Consider the following 16,566-nt stretch of genomic DNA (forward strand, 5'->3'; position numbering starts at 1 on the left):
GATTGTAAGCACATTAATACAGGGCAATCCCTCAATGGTGTTTTGGGAACCGGGGTCTCCTAGAGCTAAATTAGGTCCCAGTAGAGAACTGGCCAGCACAGGGTGGAGGCCCATCATCTCCTGGAATATTCCCAGCTTTTCATGAACTCCATATCAGACTGTGGGAGGACAGGTAAGAATAGGGGTTTCACAAGCTTGCCCAGCAATGTCATTTTAATGAAGTTATAGACTCAGAATTGAAAGGAAGCCTAGAAGCCATTGCAAACTTCCACCAGGGCATAGCACCTCAACATGGCACCCCTGACAACTTCTCATCCAAATCCAGTAGGAACTCTCACCACAGCATGAGGGGCCTCTCCTATTCTTTTTTTCTTTTTTAGGGCTGCACCCATAGCATATGGAAGTTCCCAGGCTAGGGGTTGAATCTGAGCTACAACTATCAGCCTATACCACAGCCACTGCAATGCAGGACCCGAGCCGCATCTGCTGCCTACACCATAGCTCATGGCAATGCCAGATCCTTAACCCACTGATGGAGAACAGGGATTGAACCTGCAACTTCAGGATCCTAGTTGGGTTCCTTAACTGCTAAGCCACGAAAGGAACTCCTTTTTTGTGGGGTGAGGGGCCCTCATATTCTTTACTGGTCATTACAAAATGCTTCCTCATTTAACCCATATAATCCCAGAGCTCCCTATGGTCTTGCCTTAGTAATGTCTTATTCGAGGTAAACAGTCTAACAACTAAGAATAGGTGAAGATGCTATTCGAGTGTCCTGGAATTTCTCATATATATATATATACACACACTTATATATTTTGTCCTTTTAGGGCCACACTCATGGCATATGGAGGTTCCCAGGCTAGGGGTCCAATAGGAGCTGTAGCTGCCGGCCTATGCCAGAGCCACAGCAACACAGGATCCAAGCCGCGTCTGCGACCTACACCACAGCTCATGGCAACACCGGATCCTTAACCCACTGAGCAAGGCCAGGCATCAAACCCACAACCTCATGGTTCCTAGGCAGATTCGTTTCTGTTTCCGCTGTGCCATGACAGGAACTCCTCAAATATCATTAAAAAGCTGCACGGGGTGGGGGGGGGAGGGTAGAATCAGGAGACTGGGGTTAACGGATGCAAACTATTGCTCTTGGAATGGATTTACAATGAAATCCTAATGTGTATCACTGAGAACTACATCTGAGATACTACACTGAGATACTTACATCGCAACACAACAATGGGAGGAAAAACTATGTATACATGTATGTGTAACTTGGTTCCCATGCTGTAGAGTGGAAAATAAATAAATAAATACATACATACATAAGGCAATCAAATAATAAACTGCAGACAACTCCTCATACTCCCCTTTCCCTATATTTCTCTTTTGACCTCCCACCCTAGTGAAGAGATACCCCAAAACTCTCTTTTTCTTAACCATTCCCAACCAAGCCTGCTAGTAGACTGCAGTCTCTTTCCACAGGGAAACCACCCTAACTTGCTCTCTGATTGTGCAACTACTGTGGATAATCTTAGCCTCTCTAGTTTTTTTTTTTTTTTATCTGTTGTTTTCTCCCTTATCCCATTCCCCAGATTGTGCACCACAAAAGAAAGCCCAGAAAGAAAAAAAAAAAAAAAAAAAAAAAGAAAGCCCAGGAGCTTCCTTGGTATTGAAAACACATTTTCTATTCTTCTAGTATATGCTGGTAGAAATGGAAGCATCCACATGATAGAAAGCCATCACACTTTCCCTACATCTTTTTTTCTCCATTCTACACAGCCCGTTTCTTCATCTGGCCCTCAAATGGCAAGTCCCCAGAGCATCCATCATTTAGATATTATCCTTGGATAATCCCCACTGCCTTTAAAAAGAGATGCTCATAACTGAACACAACAATTCAAGTACAGTTTCACAACACAGGGCACCGTGGAATTTTCCATGAAGAAGAAATATATTAATGAAGCTAAAGAATGCATTACTCTTTACAACATTTTCTACAAAACGAAAGTATAGCCCAGTTCAAAACTAGTCACTAACTTTCAGAAGTGGCCATCACAGTCTGTACATAAAAGGAGATATGAGTGGTGTGTGGATGGCTGTGTGCCTTCAGTCAAGGCTGAGCACTCAACAGGCAGACCACTGGTCAGTATGATCTGAGGGGCTGTGAGGGCATCCCCACCCCTCCCATCAAAATATGCCCACTACCAGCACACATAGCATGTTACTCAAAGGCTTTAAAAGCAATTGTTAAGATGCAACTATGTCACCAGAAAGATGATACCCTAAGAACTTGTTATTAATTAGTGTCTCAGCTCAGGTCAAGATTTTATTGGCTATTGCTAGAGGAAGTAAGGAAAGGTCTGGATTTGCCCCAGTGGAAAGCTGTATACATCCAGAGGGAGCACAAGGTGAGGGAGGGGTGATGAAGGAAATAAAGGATGCATCAAAAAGGGAATCTAGGAGCCTGTTAAGGGAACAGAACAGCTCACAGCACACACTCAGTGGCCAGACTGTAGCTCTCAATGACTGGTTGGAGGTGGAGCCCTACTTTGCTCAGCCTCCAGAGAAGCACACGGCGAGGGTGCCCTCTAGCGGCGAGAACAAGCGCTCACCAACCCCCTGCGCAAAGCAGCATGGATTTCAATGTGCGCTACCTCCCATCATTGATCATTCGACAAATATTGTTGAATTCCCACCACGTGCTAAACACGATGATAAACACTAGGGAGACGTGTAGATAAGACACGCTTGCGCTCTCAAGAGGGTTTCAGCCTGGTTGAGGACGTCCCACCAGTTGTGGAAGATGTGTGTGTGTGTCAAGGACAGTGGGCGTGCAGAGGCTGAAGTGGTTATCAGGAAGGTCTTCCCAAGAGAAGTGACCCTTAAGATGAGATATTCACCAGACAGCTAAGTGGAAGAGAGGCATTCCAGACAGAACAGCACAAACTGGAAGGGTTCTTATCCCATCTGGGAGAGAGAAGCTGGGGGCATGGCGAAACTGGAGAGGGGTGAATTGAGTCAGATCATGCAGAGTTTGGCCTTCAACTTGAAGGTGCCAGGAGCCAGAAAGGGAAAAAAAATCCATTTCACAGATTTAAAAGTATTTCTCCAACAAAGGGAACAGAAGCTTAACCTCAAACAAACAAAAAAAGAGGGTCTAAATTAAGGATCAAGATGGCAAGGAAAAAGTGATATGAAGGCAGGAGGTTAACGATTGGGTGTGGAAGGTAAAGGAAATAGAGGAGTCTAGACTAATTCCTAGCCTCAGGCTTGGGAGGTCAGCTTGATAATGATGTCATTCATCAAACCAGAAATTAAGAGAAGGAGCTGATTAGGAAGAAAGATGCTGAGTTCAATTTGGAGCTTGTAGAGTTGGATGTGCCTAAGGGACAACCAAGAGGCAACTCTGGGAGGTAACTATTAGTTGACAAATTAGCTCTGGGAACTAATTTGAAGGTGTGGAGTAATCTATGACCCTGGAAAGGAAAATGAACAGCCAACATGAAGAGAGAAAAAAGCTGAGGCTCTTAGGGAAAGCTCATTTTTAAGGGGTAGGCAAAGAAGAGCTGCCCCCCCTCAGAGAATAAAGGAAAGGCTGAGGTGAGGGAGAACCAGAAAAGAACTGAAGCCATGGAAGAGAGCTTCAAGAAGGGTGTGGTCAATTTCCTCCAACAAGTACCAAGACTATAAGTCTCACGGTGAGTTGAAGAGTACGTGGGGCTCAGACAAGGAATGTGGTCTTCACAACACTCAGCTTCATGGTCTCTTCAATGTGGATTCTGAAAATACCAGTCTTTCCTTCTACCACTCAGGATCCAGGACTACCCAGGTTAAAAAAAAAAAATGTCTTAAGGGATGCCAACTCTTGGTTTGATAAACCCCTTATAGGACTGTGACAAGAATTCCATAAAATCATTTATGTAGAGCACCTAGAAATTGCCCAGCACATAGTAGGCACTCCAAGCTACTTTCCCACCCCCACCCCACTGTGATAACACAACTAAGAAAGCAAACCTAACAGGATACAGACTCACATTAGATTAGCTGGTGTCTAAGCTGACCAAGTCATGGCCCCCAGCACGCAACTGGGTAACTGAGAGAGGGCTCAGTCCAGGTGGACGTAATCTCCACCAAGTGGGCACTGCAGTGGCTCATGTGTTCAGCTAAAGGGTCAGAAATTGGATCCTGAGATTAAGATCCATTACTGACCTCAGTGACCCATCAAAACAGTGATGAGGAGGTATTGTCATGACTTTTTGTTTACAGACACTAGACTTCTAAAGATTATGTAATTCTCCCAATGCCACACATTCTTTCCCAGGAAACAGGGTCTGTTTTTAAACCATGTCATCTCTGATGTCCTTTTTGAAGATTTAGGAGGACCAGAGAGGAAAAGGCGCACAACCACACCCATTAACTGTACTGGATAGCAGCCACTCTGAGCCAAATCCCCAATTTCTTCTCAGCTCTGCAGCTAGTTCATTATCTCATGTTTATGAAGCTCCTCTTACTTCTCAGGGCCTCAGTTTCTCCAGCTGGAAATAGGCTGAAATATTCCTGCGCTTCCCCCGCCCTCTGGGGCATGGCCATGCTGAGATCATGTCTGAATGCTGGCTTGGGCAGAGGGAAGCCCAGTCCTGCTCACTTCAAGGGGACGTGCACATTCAGAAATCCAGGCCAACTGCATGGTGCCTCCTAATCAGATCGCTCACTCCTGATACCTCGAACAAATGAGAACTTGGGGGTTTCAACGACAAATAAAAGCTTGATTCCCAAGGTGGGGGTCAGGGGGAGAAGGATGGACTGGAAGTTTGGGTTTAGTAGATGCAGACTACTACATTTAGAATGGATATATGTATGACAGGGTCATTTTGCTATACAGCAGAAATTGACAGAGCACTGTAAACCAACTATAATGGAAAAAATAAAAATCATTTAAAAGAATAGAATGGAAAAGCAATGAGGTTGACGGTATAGCACAGGGAAATATACCCAATCTCCTGGGAAAGACCATGATAGAAAATAATATTTTTTTAAAAGAATGTTAAAAAAAAGATGTGGTACATATACACAATGGAATATTACTCAGCCATAAAAAAGGAAATAGTGCCATTTGAGGCAGCATGAATGGACTTAGAAATTATCATACTAAGTGAAGTCAGATAAAGACAAAAATCATATGAGATCACTAACATGTAGAATCTAACAAAGAATGATACAGGGGAACTTATTAATAAAACAGAATCAGACAGGCAAAAAAAAAAAAAAAGAATCAGACTCAAAGACTTGGAAAACAAACTTATGATTACCAAAGGGAAAACATGGTAGGGGGAGGAATAAAATGGGAGATTAGGAATAACATATACACACTACTATACATGGGATGGATGGGTAACAAGGACCCACTGTACAGCATGGGGATAGCCACTCAATACTCTGTAGTGAAAATAAATATAGTGAAAATGAATGGACATATATATAACTGATTCACCATTGCCGTCTGTATACCTGAAACTAATACAACATTGTAAATCAACTATACTCCAATAAAATGTATTTTAAAAAACTCAATTCGAACAATAAGTCTTCAAAAGGAAAGGTGCCAGGCCAACTGGCCATGGCGCAACTAAACTCTGGTGAGGTCTATACATCACCATGTGGATCTCAGGATCTAAGTCTTTACTTTGCTCTCACCCCTAACCTTATCCCTTCCTCGGATTTTAACCTCTCTCTTTTTATTATAGTTGATTTACAGTGTTGTGTCCATTTCTGCTGTAGAACATAGTGACCCAGTCATACATACATGTACAATCTCTTTCTCATACTATCTCCCATCATGTTCTACCTCAAGAGATTGGTTATATAGTTCCCTGTGCTGTACAGTAGGACTTCATTTCTTCATGGGATTCCTCTAATATCTAATGTCCATGGCTTATCAATCTAATATATTCATCGCTCCCACCAAGTTCTCCTTTACTTTTTCCCATCCTCACTGTCTGTCCCTTATCTTCCTCCTACTCTACCATCTACACACAAAGACAAACACACATGTGCACATATCTCTAGCCATTCCAAGCTGTTGAAAGGAGTGGGCCGCCCTGAGGATATCTCAGCGCGGCAGCCTGCAGAACTGACACTCATGTGCCTGGAATGCTCCCTGGCCACCTTATCACTGAGCCCATCCCTTCCTCCAGTCTACCTGCTCCTGAAAACCCACTTCCTCTGGAAGGTCTTCTTAGATTAATCACATAAGAGCAGTTTCCCCTGCTCCACCCTGCTTCAATCTGGATCTCAAAGCTGTTCCCACAAGCTACTTTCTTATCTCAATTATTCACTCATTGCTTTTCCTAATCTCTGATGTGCATTTAGCCTTTATGTGTAAATGATGTTTATTCTCTACTGGCAAGTTATGTAACTTCCTGATGCCTTCCCACGGTCACATGTGTGTCCATGCTCAGCCGTCAGTGTCGCAGCAAGGGCAAGTTCCCTGTGCAGCACCAGAGAGGCATAAGAAGGAATGTGTGAAGATGAAAACAATGATGATCATATTCAACAATTATTTATTGAGCTCCTCCTATCTTCTCATCAGTGCACTAATTTTTCTGGGGTTGGAGTTGGGAGAAATCCATTAAAAAACTATAAGGCAGAGTCCTTATAAGAAGAAAAATAATATCAATTCCTCACTTAGCACTACAATTCAGAGTTTATAAAGCTTTCTCAAAACACTGGCATATGATCCCTATTCCTTTATGAGAGCCTGGCTGAATATCATCATTCCCACTTTAAATTCAGAGACAGCTGTGGTTTGCCAAAGGTCACATAGCACAGAGTACCAGATCAGGGACTCCTGGCCCCTCAGGATCCAAGGTTCAGGGAAGCGAAGGAAACAATAAACCCCCAAATACAAACCTCTGTCTGAGGGCAACAGACAAAACTGTAGGTGATGGATACCAAAAGGATATGTACAGATGACACATGTTAAAGGTATCTGAAGAATTAGTATGAGGAAGAGTCAGCTATAATGAAGGGTCTTAAGGCAGACAAGATAAACACCTCCCAGAAATGGCCTCTAGGGACAACACTGAATTGCTGCTCCTCTGGCCACATGTCCTCTGCTCCGAGACAGCATCACACTGCTCACATCGGACACGGAGAATAGCATTAGTATTTCCCAATAAATCATTTTCTGGGCACAAGTACTGGGAAAGAGTTTGACTTTAAATGACATCTACATCCTGAAGAAAACCAAAATTAGCAGTTTCTACAGTCATGACCCATTAATTCTTCCAAGTGGACTACCCAGGACAGGAGGCTATGACTCCCTTGCCAATCTGGCCCACGTCGCACCACTTGGCCCTCCCCACAGCCCTGCCACTCCATACCCACAAATTCCCATATCGCATCTGAGCCTACAAGGCCATTTAAATTAAGGTACGGTTGTGTGTGCACATGAGTATGTATGTGCTTGGACACATGGCCATTCCACCAATCCTCATCCTCCAGGTCTCTAAGAAGTTAGTAAGGCTAAATTATCTATTGCTTGCATGCATCTGAGGCTGACCATGTTCCCTCTGGTAATAGGTGTTTCTTGACAGACCCAGGGACACAGGAAACCAGTGAAGCCAAGCAGCCTAGCGTCAGGGGCAGGTGCAGGCTCAGGCCCGAGGTTGGTTCTAGATCTGCAGCAGTCCTAGGGCGCTTAGCAGGGTAGTTTGTACATCTTCCATCTAACTTTCCTCCATTCACATGATTTGACTTCTTTCTGTGCCTACCTCTTGTTCCTCACCTCTGAGGGGCTCTCTGATCCCCTAAACTCTCCGTATCTTTTCCTCACCTCACAGCACCTGCTCCTCTGACTGCTGGCTCACGTGCATCCAGCCTGGCCACCCTCCTCTCCCACGTCCTGACCTGGCAGTTTCAGCACCCAAGGCTACCTGATTCTCTCAGTTCAGAACAGTTCAGAACTTATTCTGTCTGGTTTAGAACATTTAGAGGGGAAACTCTTCAGCCTGGCTCACTGTTTCAAACATCCAAGTCACTGGTGGGCCCATGGGTTAGTTGCACTTAGGGTGATTGCTGTGTCTGATCAGGGGCCAGCCTGGCACACAGCTGTAAGCCTTGAATCGCTCATGCACACCTCGCCTTTCCCCTCCGCCTGGGATTCTGCAGTAAAGCCTGGGCTGAATCCCTGCTTCCCACACTGAGCCAGGATTGAAATCCTGGTTTTGCCATGTATGTTTTTCTTTAGAAATATTTAGATTATTCTCTGGTGCTTCTATTTGTCTATTTCCATTGTCTAGTTGACTCATCAACAAACTGCAAAATCCTCAAGGCCAGGGAGGATCTCACCTTTCCTGTATATGACAAAGCACTGAGCATAGCATGCCACACAGGCCAAAGGCATGCAGGCCATTCATGAATGAATGAACGTGTTAATTAATTTAGGAAGAGAAAAAGGCTGACCAGGAGAGCATCACTGTCTAAAGCAGTTAGTCTGCAGATCCCTGGACAAATGGCCATGTTCCTCTGTGCTGTTCTAGCTACAGGGCCCATCGCTCTGCCTCCCCAGGGCCTTCAGGCTGCAGGTGACTGAGCCCTCAGCTACCCCAGACACCCAGGCCTGCAGGGTCTGAAGAACAGGCTTCTTTGTCTTTTAGATTATGTTGCTTAGTGCTCACATAGAAAATTAGCCATCTAATTTGGTTACTGGAATTCAAGCCAAGCCCCCCAAAAGAGTAATAAGAATCATATCAAAAAAAAAAAAAAAAAAAAAGAGTGTCTGGGGTAAGGTTGGAGGGAGGTGAAGAGAGGGAAATCCTAAGGAGTCTTCAGCTCAATTCATAGCTGGGTCTGTGTTCCAGGCCCAGTCCTGTTGCTATCCTAGCTGTGGTTCTCTGGGAAATCCCTCATCAGCTGTGGCTATTCACCTTATTAGCCCTTCCTACATCCCAGGGCTACTGTGAAAGTCACATGCAATCATAAATGTAGGACGGGTGTCATTATGCCATCATCATCCTCACGAGGAAGATAACTGTGCCAATGTGGCTTGGAGTTCCTCAGGGCTCTGCCGTCTAGGACAGACACACTCACCCAGACATATGTATCGGAAACACAAACAGTGGGAAGAAATCAAAACAAGATGCAAACACTCATGTGTGTGTATATATCATGTATCAAATGAAGCTACATGGTTGTTTATTTTAAAATACAGGATTGTTTACAGTGTGGAGCCTGGACTGTAAGCACACAACTGACTTGAAGTGAAGAAAAGGGAGTTCTAGTAAACTGCCATCCAAGTACCAGGTACTCCACGTAACTTGTTTCTTTTTTTTTTTTTTTTTTTTTTTTTTTTTGGTATTCTTAGGGCCACAACAACAGCATATGGAAATTCCCAGGCTAGGGGTCAATTAGAGCTGCAGCTGCCAGCCACAGCCACAGCCACAGCAACATGGGACCCAAGCCACATCTGCAACCTACACCACAGCTTACGGCAATGCCAGATCCTTAACCCACTGAGGGAGGCCAAGGATCAAACCTGCATCCACAGAGATACTAGTCGGGTTTATTACTGCTGAGCCACAATGGGAACTCCAGTTGTTTCATTTCTTAGAGTGGTCTTGATATTATTCTCTTCTATTTTGCAGAGAAGAAAACCAAGTGGGGATGAGAATTGGCACCTGAACTCCAAAGATGACCCTTGTCCACTCTAACTGGCTTCCCCATAGACCCTCAGGTTAGGAAGCTTAGGGATTATCTGGGCCAACCACTCCTCAGAGCAGTCACGAAAACCACAGCTGATTTCTCTGGTGGCGGGCGGCTCGTTGGGTCCCAGGCAGCCCAGACCAGGCTTGAACATCTGGGACCATCAGAAGGTAGCTGTCCACTAGCACTGCAGAGGGACCACATTTGCTCTTAGGGAACCTTCCCTAACACCCTCATGAACAGGGACACACATCAGCGCCCAGAGAAACCTTAACAATGTAATTGAATTTCGCAATTGTCAAACACCAGGCAGCATGTCCTGTTTTATGAATGTCCCTGCATTTTATTTATTTATTTATTTAGTCCTTTAAGGCCCACATCTGCAGCATATGGAAGTTTCCAGGCCAGGGGTCAAATCGGAGCTGTAGCTGCCGACCTACGCCACAGCCACAGCAACACAGGATCTGAGCTTTGTCTGTGACCTATACCACAGTTCATGGCAATGCCGGATCCTTAACCCACTGACTGAGGTCAGGGACTGAACCTGTGTCCTCATGGATGCTAGTCAGATTTGTTTCTGCTGAGCCATGATAGGAACTCCTCTGCCTTCATTTTAAAGAACAGAAGACCAGTGACAAAAGGCACGTGGGAAAGGACTAGTGACCCAGCACTGCAGGCCTGCTAGTCTCATGAACAGCCAAAGAAGGGCTGGTAACTTGTGAATCTGTCTCTATGCCAGGACCTCGATGGGAAAGAGCCATCCACATTCATAGACTAGGCTTTTGGGCCTTTCCAAAGATCCTAGAGCCCAAAACCCCCATTCTTCTCCCCAAAGCCCTGGGGTTGGAATGGGAGCCTAGTGGTGAGGAAGGTGCAAATTGGGAGTCCAAGCACATGGTGGAAAAGTCAAAGAAGCTGGTATTGGGCAGTTGGTGGCACATCTTGCCATGCCAAAGGACCCTTGATCCAGATGTGACCCTGCATGTGTGTTTTCCTGCTGTTTATAATCAGCAAATCTATTTTTGTGAAGTTGGCTTAGTTTTTTTAAGTGGACCAACACCTCATGCTTTCCAAACATGTGGAAAATAACAAAAATGGCTTTAATAACTGAGGTGACTTTCTCATCACAGCTTTCCCTGAGATGTTCGGAACCCATAGAGGATGGACAGAGAGGAAACAAGTGGAAACAAATTTGGGACCGCCATCCCCTCCAAGGACCTGGCAGGCCCGCTGGGGCCCCCAGCCTGCTCCTCTCCAGTGACCCAGGCAGAGGAACTTTCCATCAAGGCAGGGCCTGACTCAACCTCTCCCAAGCAAACCAGACACCAGCCACCAAACTGCCAGCACAAGAGTTTCCATAATGAGAAGCTTCCAGGAAAGCCCCATAAAACCTTTACTGTAAATTCAATAAACTGGATTTCAAACATGGTGGCTGGGCTGGGGAAGCCTGGAGCCACACAGCCGCCCTCCACTCCCTGCCATCTGCACACACACACACACAGGAGGAGGCGTTCCAGCCCAGCAGAAATGCAGCCCCACCCTCATCCCTGTGCCAGTCCTTTCACTCCCAAGCAGCTTCAACATGCTGTCCCCACACCACCAGCACCACTGGACCAGCTCAGGTCTGGACCCAGAGGAGGCTTGTCCACAGAACTTCTAGACAAACGATACTCAGCTGATCACCAGGTGTGAAAAACAAGCTCTCCAAGGCCCTCGAGCACTCTGGGGACTTCAGGAACTCAACTCCTTGATGCCTGTCTGGAGCCCCTCACCTGCCTTTCTATACCCCATACCATTAGTTCAATCAAGGACACCCAGCCATCTAAGACCATGAGAAGGAAATACACCACCCTCTCAATATTCATTCTAAATCCAGAAGACTTTTGACTTGGGTTGATGGAGTCATAGCATTTCCCCTATCCTGATCAAAAACCTCAACCTCAGACCCCAAACCTTGGCTGAATGCTTCACACCTAACCCCCAACACTGAGGCTCTGGATTTCCTATACACATGAGTTTCCCTCTCGCCTTTCACTCTCTTACCCTCCCAGGGCTGAACCAGCAAAGGGATCAAAAACACTTGCAGAGCATCTCTTGTGGGCAACCCAGCCTGGGCTCTGTGTCAAGATGCAGAGGCTAAAGCAGGCCTTGGGCTTCCAAACTCTGTGCCTGGCCCACTTCACGGGGCAAGGTGGATATCAGGAAAGGTCACAGCAGAGTCTGTGCCGGCGAACACGGCTGAACAGACTAGGGAGAAGGTGATGGCTTCAGTGGCAGGGCCTAGGAAATTTGTGTTTGATCAGAAAATATAGCCAGCACCTCAAAACTTTGGAGTAGGAGGGGACTTAGAGGTTATCCAACTCTACACCTGCATCATGCAGATGAAGGAACTGAGGCACAGAGAGGTAAAGTGACTTGTCCAAGGTCAGACATGCACTCTTTCACACAGTCAGTAAGCCAACTACACACACTACCACAGGTCAGCCTCCTGACCACAGCACTCACTCCCTAGCACTTCCTGCTTCTGAAATGACAGGGACCCTGGGAGTGTCTAAGGGACAAAGCCGTGAGGCATGCCATGGTGTAGCATGAGGACACGGGGTTCACAGAAGACTGAGGTTTATGTGGCCCTCAGCAGACAACCCCCACGAACCTTAGTCTCTTCTTCTGTACAATATACCCAGTAATATATCTATCTATACCTCGCTTTCTCGTTTGCTGCAATTATGCAAACTGTGAACCCCTATACCAGGGAGGAGATGAGGAAGAGATAATAGAGTTAGGTTAGCACATGGGAAACTAATGCATGTTCCAGCTCCCCACTGAGCACCTGGGTGATACTCCACAGACCAGTATGCTGCCTCACCCACTCGTTGAACCACTGCTGTCTGAGGCAGCTGCTCAAGAAGCTGCGACTTTGCAGCATGATCCACAACCCTGATCCTTTCTGAGAGCGAGCGGGCAGAAAGTGAAAGGCATACTGTGCATTTCTCCTCCTCCGGGTGATAGGGTTTCACATTCCTTCCTGCCTTGTCGAAGGAGGACCACAGAATCTTCGCTACAAGCCTGTCTAGAGGACTTCCCGCCCCTACTCTGTGCAGACACTTGGGCTGGGGATATTTTCCACTTTTCTTAAACGGCTTTTTTGGGAAACTATTTTCCTCCAGCCCTGGACCAAGGACAAACCAGTCAGGTTTGTGTTGTGAGTCTAGGGTAGCCAGGCATTTGCCTGAAGGCTTGCGGGGCCCAGCACTGCCTGTACTTTTCCATGAATGGAGGGAGGGGGCAGCAGCAGGGTCAGCTTCCCTGGGAATGGTGCCTGGTGGCCCGGCATCCTGCGTATTTTCCCACTTGGCTTTGGAGAAGTTACTTCAATCTGATCCAATCCAGCTGTGGCGGAGGCCCTGATGGGTGTGAGGATTCAGAATTTCAGCCCTGATTTTTAAAGAGGAGGTTTCCTCATTTCCCCAAACCAGGTCCTCTCCCTGGTGGATCTGCATGGTAGTTCTTCAGCCTGGGCTTCTGGCTGACTGACCCCAAGCCTACACCCATTATTTGCATGTCTTAAAGGGGCTTTAGGGCTGGTTGGCCTGACCAATAACCTGTGCTCATACTTCAGCCCAGCCCCAGCCTAGGGTGAGATGGAGAGTGAACTTCTGCCACTAACAAAATGACTGATGATAGAGGTTTTGAGGAGACATAGACTATATGAAGAAGTGGTTAAAGACATGGAATTTGGGGTCAGACATACTCAAGTTCAGCTGGCTCTGCTACTTTCTAGCTGTTGTGACTTCTTTGAGTTTCAGTTTCCTCATCAGTGAAAAAGCTAATATGACTTGCCTCCGAGGATGGGAGGTAGGATTAATTTAAGCGATAAACACAAAAAGTACTTAGGGCTGAATCTGATACAAAATTGGGGATGTAATTATGAACAGGAGGGCAGGTTGAGACATACAACCTAACCAAGCTCTCATGCCAGAATTATGATCTAGTGAAAGGAAGGGAAGATGAGGACAAGGCAGACACAGGGAACAGCATGGAAAGGCAGTCTCTCTACTTTAGAAGTTGCACAGGATAGCTGGGATTTTGTGGCCAAGGCCTTGAGGGGAAGAAAAGGTGTTGGCTTGAGTCTGGTCCTCAGAGAACTCAGAGAAAATGGAATCTTCAGCAAACTCACATGTGGTTCAAAAGCAGCCTTCGAATGAGACAGCCTAAACCCCTGCCCCACACAGGACCCATCGTCCTGCTGAGCTAATCTCCCTGGAACACAACGGGCTTTTTTCTTCCATCCCCCTACCCCACTCTCAGGTTCTCCCATCACCTGCACCAGTGTCTGTTTCTTCCTACAAAACCTTGCAACAAAATTATCACTTGACACTAGATTTTTCTTAAGTGCTGGTTGGCAGACCAATAAGTATAGGGTGATCATTCTAATTTTGCTGAAATATAAACATCTATCAATGATTAGAAAACTTATTCCAAGGTTCCTGCATTTCAAGGTTAACAGTGATCACCTTTTGTCTGCAAGGTGTACAATCAAGGGCGATTTTTATTTTCGACTTCATGCTTTTCTGTATTTTCCAAATGAATAATTTTAGGCTTTAGAATGATAAAATATAATTTTTTAAGAAAATAAAGTTAGTCACTGGCTTTTTTATATGAACAGTAAATCATATACTTTACTGCTTAAGTCTTCTTGCTGGTTTCTCATGCACACAGAATAAAAGTCAAACCCTTTTTCCACAGTCTACAAGGCTGGACATGACCCAGGCCCTCCACATGCCTCCAGCCCTGTCTCCTACCGTTTTTGTCCTCACCCACCAGCTCCAGCCTGGATGGCCTCCTCCTGGATGATAATCACAGCTTTACCACTTACTAGCTGTGTGATCTTGGGCAGCTTATTTAAATTCTGTGGTTTCCAATTCTAAAAGAAAAAAAAAAAAAGACATAGTAACAGTATCAGTCTTTGTACTTTGTTCTATTGTCAGATAATGTTCCATTGTATGTATATATCTCACTTTATCCATTTGTCAGCTGATGGATATTTGGGTTGTTCCCACTTTGGGGGCTATAAATGTTCATAAATAAGTTTTTGTGTGGACATAAATTATCAGTTTTCTTGGATAAAAACCCAGGAGTGGAATTGCTCCTATAGTAACTTTACATTCAATTTTTGATAAACTACCAAAATGTTCTCCAAAGTGGCTGTACCATTTTACACTTCTACTAACAATGTATGAGGTTTCCTACTTCTGTTCATCCTCAGCAACACTCGCCTGGTCTGGCTTTTTAAAAAGCCGTTCTAGTGGGCATGAAATGCTGTTTCATTGTATTTGGATTTGCAGTTCCCCAATGGCTAATGATTTTTGAGCATCTTTTCATGTGCTTTTTGTCCATTTGCATATCTTCTTGGGAGAAACATGTATTCAAATCCTTTGACCATTTTCTTGCCTAATTTCTCTTGGGATAGAACATGATGGAAGACAGTTATGAGAAAAAGAATGTGTGTATATGTATGACTGGGCCACTATACTGTACAGCAGAAATTGACACAACACTGTAAATCAACGACACTCTAATTTTTAAAAACAAAATAATTTTTAAAATAAAAAAATAAAAATAAGTAGGTGGAAGTGGAAAGAGTGGAGATCATTGCCTTCTTCCTGATCTTAAGGCAATATAAAATAGCATATCAGTTATGGGTTTTTCATCATGAAAGGGCGTTCAATTCTGTCAAATGATTTTCTTCATCTATTAAGATGATCATGAGATCTTTGCCCTTTAGTCTATCAACATGGTATGTTACACTGATTAATTTTCACAAGTTGAATCAACCTTGAATTTCTGGGATAAATCCTACTTGGTCACGGTGTATAATCCTTCTTATATGTTTCTGGGTTTGGTTTACTAGTATTTTGCTGAGGATATTTATATCTATAATCATGAGGAATACTGGCCTATAGTTTTCTTTTCTGGTGATGTCTTTGTCTGGCTTGGGTATCAGGGTAATACTGGCCTTATAGCCTGAGTTGGGTAGTATTCCCTTTTCTTATATTATTTTTAATAGTTTGTGAAGAAGTGGCATTAGTTCTTTTTTAAATGTGTAGTAGAGTTTACCATTTAAGTCATCTGGGCCTCGGCTTTTATTTATGGGATGTTTTTAAATGACTAATTCAATCTCCTTACTTGTTACAGGTCTATTCAGATTCTCTATTCTTGTGACAGTGCAGTAGTTTGTGTCTTTCTATCAATTGTTCCATTTTATCTAAAGCTATCTAATTTGTTGGCATACAGTCATTCACAGTATTCCTTCTAACTCTTTTTATGTCTGTAAGGTCTGTAACCTCTTTCACCCCTGATTTTAGAAATTAAGTCTTCTTCACCCACCCCACTTAGTTATTGATCTTTTCAAACAAACAACTTTTGGTTGTATTGGTTTTCTCTGTTGTTCCTCTATTCCCTATTTCACTTTTTTAATTATTTCTTTCCTCTGGTAGCTTTGGGTTTAGGTTGCTCTTCTTTTCCTAGTTTCTTTACATGGAAGGTTATCTTAGTGATTTGAGATCTTAATTCTTTTTTTTAATATATAGCTAGAATGTCCCTTTAAGTACTCCTTTCATTGTAACCCAAAAGTTTGAGTATTCTATGTTTTTATTTGCATTTATCTCAAAGAATTTTCTAATTTGTCTTATGATTTCTTCTTTGAACAATCTCATTTGGATTAATACCAATTTAATTTCAATAGCATAAAACCTTGCTATAATATGGTTTTGCTCATTCTCTGCCTCTTTTGTGCTATTACTATCATATAAACTATATATCCACATTGTAAATACACCAATACAATTTTATAATTATTGC

At 44.2% G+C, this 16,566-nt stretch overlaps 1 long non-coding RNA gene across 6 annotated transcripts in view; it reads right to left on the bottom strand.

The window, feature by feature from the left end:
- Nucleotides 1-16,566, bottom strand: part of LOC102166460 (uncharacterized) — a 418,456-nt gene that overhangs the window by 378,953 nt on the left and 22,937 nt on the right. For 3 of the 6 annotated variants that reach the window (XR_014844448.1, XR_014844455.1, XR_014844449.1), the window contains one exon: nt 14,527-14,629. This is a non-coding gene — a long non-coding RNA (uncharacterized LOC102166460). Of the gene's footprint in view, nt 1-9,323; nt 14,630-16,566 lie in introns of those variants that run through there. The other 3 variants (XR_014844450.1, XR_014844456.1, XR_014844453.1) reach the window with 2 other exon arrangements.

The sequence above is a fragment of the Sus scrofa genome, chromosome 4 (genome assembly GCF_054392235.1).
Source record: "Sus scrofa isolate SSC_HxYL_T2T_F1_AM1 chromosome 4, Sscrofa_HxYL_maternal_Yorkshire_Landrace_v2.0, whole genome shotgun sequence".
NCBI lineage: Eukaryota > Metazoa > Chordata > Mammalia > Artiodactyla > Suidae > Sus > Sus scrofa.